General features: G+C 41.4%; 1 protein-coding gene across 1 annotated transcript in view; it reads right to left on the bottom strand.

The window, feature by feature from the left end:
• Nucleotides 1-3,770: 3,770 nt before the first annotated feature.
• LOC112069407 (YLP motif-containing protein 1-like) overlaps nt 3,771-6,091 on the bottom strand; it is a 68,837-nt gene continuing 66,516 nt past the window's right edge. Inside the window, 1 exon segment of the mRNA XM_070438541.1 lies at nt 3,771-4,774. The gene's annotated coding sequence lies outside the window, so the exon portion shown is untranslated.

The following is a 6,091-nucleotide window of genomic DNA, read 5'->3' as shown; positions in this document are numbered from 1 at the left end:
GTCCCTCTTTGCCATGCAAATGAACTTAATCCCCAAAAACATTTCACTGCATTTCAGCCCTGCCACAAAAGGACCAGCTGACATCATGTCAGTGATCTCTCGTTAACACAGGTGTGAGTGTTGATGAGGACAAGGCTGGAGATCACTCGGTCATGCTGATTAAGTTCGAATAACAGACTGGAAGCTTCAAAAGTGGGTGGTGCTCGAATCATTGTTCTTCCTCTGTCAACCATGGTTACCTGCAAGGAAACACGTGCCGTCATCATTGCTTTGCACAAAAAGGGCTTCACAGGCAAGGATATTGCTGCCAGTAAGATTGTATCTAAATAAACCATTTATCAGATCATCAAGAACTTCAAGAAGAGCGGTTCAATTCTTGTGAAGAAGGCTTCAGGGCACCCAAGAAAGTCCAGCAAGCGCCAGGACCCTCTCCTAAAGTTGATTCAGCTGCGGGATCGGGGCACCACCAGTACAGAGCTTGCTCAGGAATGGCAGCAGGCAGGTGTGAGTGCATCTGCACGCACAATGAGGCAAAGACTTTTGGAGGATGGCCTGGGGTCAAGAAGGGCAGCAAAGAAGCCACTTCTCTCCAGGAAAAACATCAGGGACAGACTGATATTCTGCAAAGGGCACAGGGATTGGACAGCTGAGGACTGGGGTAAAGTCATTTTCTCTGATGAATCCCCTTTCCGATTGTTTGGGGCATCCGGAAAAAAGCTTGTCCGGAGAAGACAAGGTGAGCGCTACCATCAGTCCTGTGTCATGCCAACAGTAAAGCATCCTGAGACCATTCATGTGTGGGGTTGCTTTTCAGCCAAGGGAGTGGGCTCACTCACAATTTTGCCTAAGAACACAGCCATGAATAAAGAAATGGTACCAACACATCCTCCGAGATTAACTTCTCCCAACCATCCAGGAACGGTTTGGTGACGAACAATGCCTTTTCCAGCATGATGGAGCACCTTGCCATAAGGCAAAAGTGATAACTAAGTGGCTCGGGGAACAAAGCATCGATATTTTGGGTCCATGGCCAGGATATTTTGGGTCCATCCCCAGACCGTAATCCCATTGAAAACTTGTGGTCAATCCTCAAGAGGCGGGTGGACAAACAAAAACCCACAAATTCTGACAAACTCCAAGTTTTGATTATGCAACAATGGGCTGCCATCAGTCAGGATGTGGCCCAGAAGTTAATTGACWGCATGCCAGGGCAGATTGCAGAGGTCTTGAAAAAGAAGGGTCCACACTGCAAATATTGACTCTTTGCATCAACTTCATGTAATTGTCAATAAAAGCCATTGACACTTATGAAATGCTTGTAATTATACTTCAGTATTCCATAGTAACATCTGACAAAAATATCTAAAGACACGGAAGCAGCAAACTTTGTGGAAATTAATATGTGTGTCATTCTCAACTTTTGGCCACGACTGTAGAGTAACAATATAAAGAAAATACAYTGTAGAAAAATCCCATTTCACTTCATACAGCTGAAACGAAAGACAGTTGAATGACACAGAACAAAAATATATAAAAACGCAACATGTGAAGTGTTGGTCCCATGTTTCATGAGCTGAAATAAAAGATCCCAGAAATGCTCCATACGCACAAAAATCTTATTCCTATAAAATGTTGTCCACACATTTGTTTACATCCCTGTTAGTGAGCATTTCTCCAAGATAATCCAGCTGGATCATTACACAGGTGCACCTTGTGCTGGGGACAATAAAATGCCACTCTAAAATGTGCAGTTGTCACAAAACATAATGCCACAGATGTCTCAAGTTGAGGGAGTGTGCAATTAGCATGTTGACTGCAGGAATGTCCACCAGAGCTGTTGTCAGATAATGTAATGTTCATTTCTCTACCATAAKCCGCCTCCAACGTCATTTTAGATAGTTTATCAGTACGTCCACCTGGCCTCACAACATGTATGGTGTGTGGTTTGCTGATGTCAACGTTGTGAACAGAGTGCCCCATGGTGGTGGTGGGGTTACGGTATGAGCAGGCATAAGCTACGGACAACGAACACAATAATTTCATCGATGGCAATTTGAATGCACAGATACCGTGACGAGATCCTGAGGCCCATTTTTTTTTAAAGGTATCTGTGACCAACAGATGCATAGCTGTATTCCCAGTCATGTGAAATCCATAGATCAGAGCCAAATTAATTTCAATTGACTGATTTCCTTATATAAAACTGTAACTCAGTAAAAATCTTTGAAATGGTTGCATTTATATTTTTTTGTTCAGTCTAAATATCCATTCGCTACTACATATTGATTGGTACAAATGTGCTTTATTAGCTATTTCAGTATTAGAAACAATCTATAACTAACCACATTTTTAATTCAATATTACTCACCTTGACGTTACTCTGTTGAAAGTTCTAGTCATCGCCCAGGAAACGTCTCAGCTCCCATATCGGGCTATGCTAATTGAACAAGGTCTTCAACAGGTCTTCAGGTGATATCTTCATAGCCAGCGACATCTGTTGATTGTCACTCAAAGCAGATGCTTCAGAGGCCTGTAAATCTAGGTCTTGTGTATCTTCAGTAAAATCGGCATCACACAGCAATAGGACAATAGCTATCGCTGGGGCAAAGAGATGTATAGAGATCGCAATGTTGTATTTGTCCCGTTATGGCGTCTGTGAGCACACGGGCCATCTCCATTTTAAAGTTGTACCTTTATCTTCTACTACTTCCTGTGAGTAGGTAAACAAACTGAAAGGGTGCATATTGCCATCTGGACTGTGTCGTTTGTACAGGTATAAAAGACAAGGTTGGTGACGTACTGCCACCCACAGTTATGGAACATTTCCTCACAAGTATAATTATTTGGCTGATCCCTCGTGATGACCAGAATAAAAATTGTGTGATCCTTCCTTAACCCATAGTTGACTACTTCAAAATGGTGAAAGTCCTCAATAAAACACCAAAATAGTGAAAGTCCTCAATGCATGCTAAAACAGTTTTTTTTGGAGCACTAGAGTATTAGAGCAGTTGTTTAAATTCAAAAAGGAAGTATGTCCGTCTATACAGTGAGACAAGGTGGCAGCACAGAGACAGCCCCTATGGTCTCCGGTCAAAAGTAGTGCACTTTAAAATGGGAATAGGGAGTCATTTGGGATGCAGACTTTGAGCTACAGTACAGAACATTTGATACAACAACATTCAACAACAACTATTCACAACTACAGGATACAGTGTATTCCTCTCAGATTGTCATAATTGACAATATTCCCTCAATAGGATCATATAACCAGTGCCATGATAATCTCAGATTGACAGGTCAGAACACAGACAGTCTGGATATTATATCTTGTGTGGTCAGAATTAATTTCAGCCAATTAGCAATAGGAATAAAAGTCATGTGACGAGAATACAGAAGAAGTAGAAAGCCTCCTTGGTGGAGTTAGGGCCGGTAATGCTTGATATTGCTGACGAGAGCCAGGCTAATAACCTGCCCAGCGACTGCGGTTGAAAATTAGCCGGTTGGCTAAAACCGTCACTTTTACTGAAACGTTGATTAATGTGCACTGTCCCTGTGTAAAAATAAACGAACCGCAACTGTGAAAAAGAGAGAGGTTGATGACCATTGATGGCTTAGTTTTCTTTTTGGCTCGATACCTATTAGGGCATCTTCATTCAATATTAGGAACACGGTATTTTCTTCAGTTAGCAAGGTGATAGTGTAGAATTTACCATGATCAGAAACGTCATATTTTTKGGGGGGTTGTGTTTCACAAGCAAGGTGATTCTGTGTGACTGTCACGTTATAACATGGATTGTTTATTTATTTGTAAGATCATGTAAACGGCACAAAATATATACTGGACTTTCAATTCAGTATTTTATTTGTTGCAAGAAACAATGAGTGTGAACTTTCTTAAAAAGTTTATAGATTTAAGTTATGTGAAATGCAAATGAGGTAACAGATTTTGAATTAAAATTAAAAATAAAGTGATACTATGTGGTTTGATTGAGTACTGAAAACTAATTTCATTTTGCGTTACACCCCCCCCCCCCGACACACACATGCACTTAGAGGCAAAGGGTAAGACACAGCGCAGCCTCCGTGTAGCAGTTTGAGAGTTCCTTGCTCATGGGCAGAATGGCAGCCAGTGGCTTAGACACCAGCAGTCCAGTTTCCACTTCATCGCCTGGCTCAGGGCTTGAACCAAGAACCTTCCGGTTCCACCACTCTAACCTAGGCTACATACTTCCTGTAACGCAGTAGAACCTTAGAGATACGAACACACCGGGAAACTGAGGTTGTTTTGAAATACTGAAATGTTTSTAACTTTGAAAAGACACAAAAAAAATAAAAAAAATAAATTGGTTTTGTATCTTTGAGGTTCTACTGAATGTGGTTCACATGAAAACAGACATCACAGAAGACTCTCCATGACGTAGCCCATATGACCACTCACATGAGACTCTCCTGGTTGTTTTGTGTGTGTGAAACCTTTATTGTTTCTTCAGTTTATTTCTTAAAATAAGCAACAGTGCTAACATACACGTAGACATTACAGCTTGTACAGTATAAAATGAGAAGCACACTGGTGCAAGAACTTACCAATTCGAAAGGATGAAAGAAAATAAAATAAAAATTACAAATATTCTAAATGAACATCAAGAATGTCTAACGCAAACAGAAAACTATATCCTGTATTCTAATAATGGAATAAACAGCTATGGATTTCCTAAACGTCAGGCCTGTTGTAGAGTGTGTAGTCCTGATATCTTCTGATATTCAGTCTGCAGACCTAGAGGAAAAAAAATGAAAACTAATTAAAATATATGCAACATATATAACAAAACAAAAGGGGTAATCTGATACATCCATCCAAATGGATTTTTCAATGAATGATCTTACAATGACAATACATCTTCCAAAATTAGGAAAACATAATAGACAACGGATGAAAATAAAATAGTTTTGTTATAATGTAATAAAATTGTGACAATTTAACTACACTGAGCAAAAATAAAAACGCAACTTTTAAAAGTGTGAAGTAAAAGATCCCAGAAAGGTTCCATTTCCTCTTAAATCTTGTGCACAAATTTGTTTACATTCCTGTTAGTGAGCATTTCTCTTTTGCCAAAATAATACATCCACCTGACCAGGTGGCACATCAAGAAACTGATTAAAAAGCATGATCATTACACAGGTGCTGGGGACTAACGGCCACTAAAATGTGCAGTTTTGTTACACAACCCAATGCCACAGATGTCTCAAGTTTTGTGGGATTCTGCAATTGGCATGCTGACTGCAGGAATGTCCACCAGAGCTGTTGCAAGAGAATTTAATTGTTGCCAGTTAATTTCTCTTCCATAAGCCGCCTCCAATGTTGTTTTAAAGAATTTGGCAGTACGTCCAACCGGCCTCACAACCTCAGACCACGTGTAACCACGCCAGCCCAGGACCTCCACATCCTGCTTCTTCACCTGCGGGATCGTCTGAAACCAGCCACTCGGACAGCTGATGAAACTGTGGGTTTGCACAACCCAAAAAGTTCAGGRAAGCTCATCTGCGTGCTCGTCGTCCTCACCAGGGTCTTGACCTGATCGGCGTCGTAACAGACTTTAGTGGGCAAATGCTGACCTTCGATGGTCACTGGCACGCTGGAGAAGTGTGCTCTTCACAGATTAATCCTGGTTTCAACTGTACCGGACAGATGGCAGACAGCGTGTATAGCGTTGTGTGGGTGAGCRGTTTGCTGATGTCAACGTTATGAACAGAGTGCCTCATGGTGGCGGTGGGGTTATGGTATGGGGCAGGCATACGCTACAGACAATGAACACAATTGCATTTTAATCGATTGCAATTTGAATGCAGAGAGATACCGTGACGACATCTCGAGGCCCATTTTCGTGCCATTCATCCGCTGCCATCACCTCATGTTTCAACACACAGCCCAATGTTTCAATGATCTGTACACGTTCCACAGGCCACAATCAACAGCCTGATCAACTCTATGTGAAGGAGATGTGTCGCGCTGCATGAGGCAAATAGTGGTCACACCAGATACGGACTGGTTCTCTGATCCACACCCCTACTTGTTTTTTTAGTTTTTTAAAAG

Source organism: Salvelinus sp. IW2-2015, unplaced genomic scaffold (assembly GCF_002910315.2).
Source record: "Salvelinus sp. IW2-2015 unplaced genomic scaffold, ASM291031v2 Un_scaffold1003, whole genome shotgun sequence".
Lineage (NCBI taxonomy): Eukaryota > Metazoa > Chordata > Actinopteri > Salmoniformes > Salmonidae > Salvelinus > Salvelinus sp. IW2-2015.
This window is presented reverse-complemented; position numbering and strand designations above follow the sequence as displayed.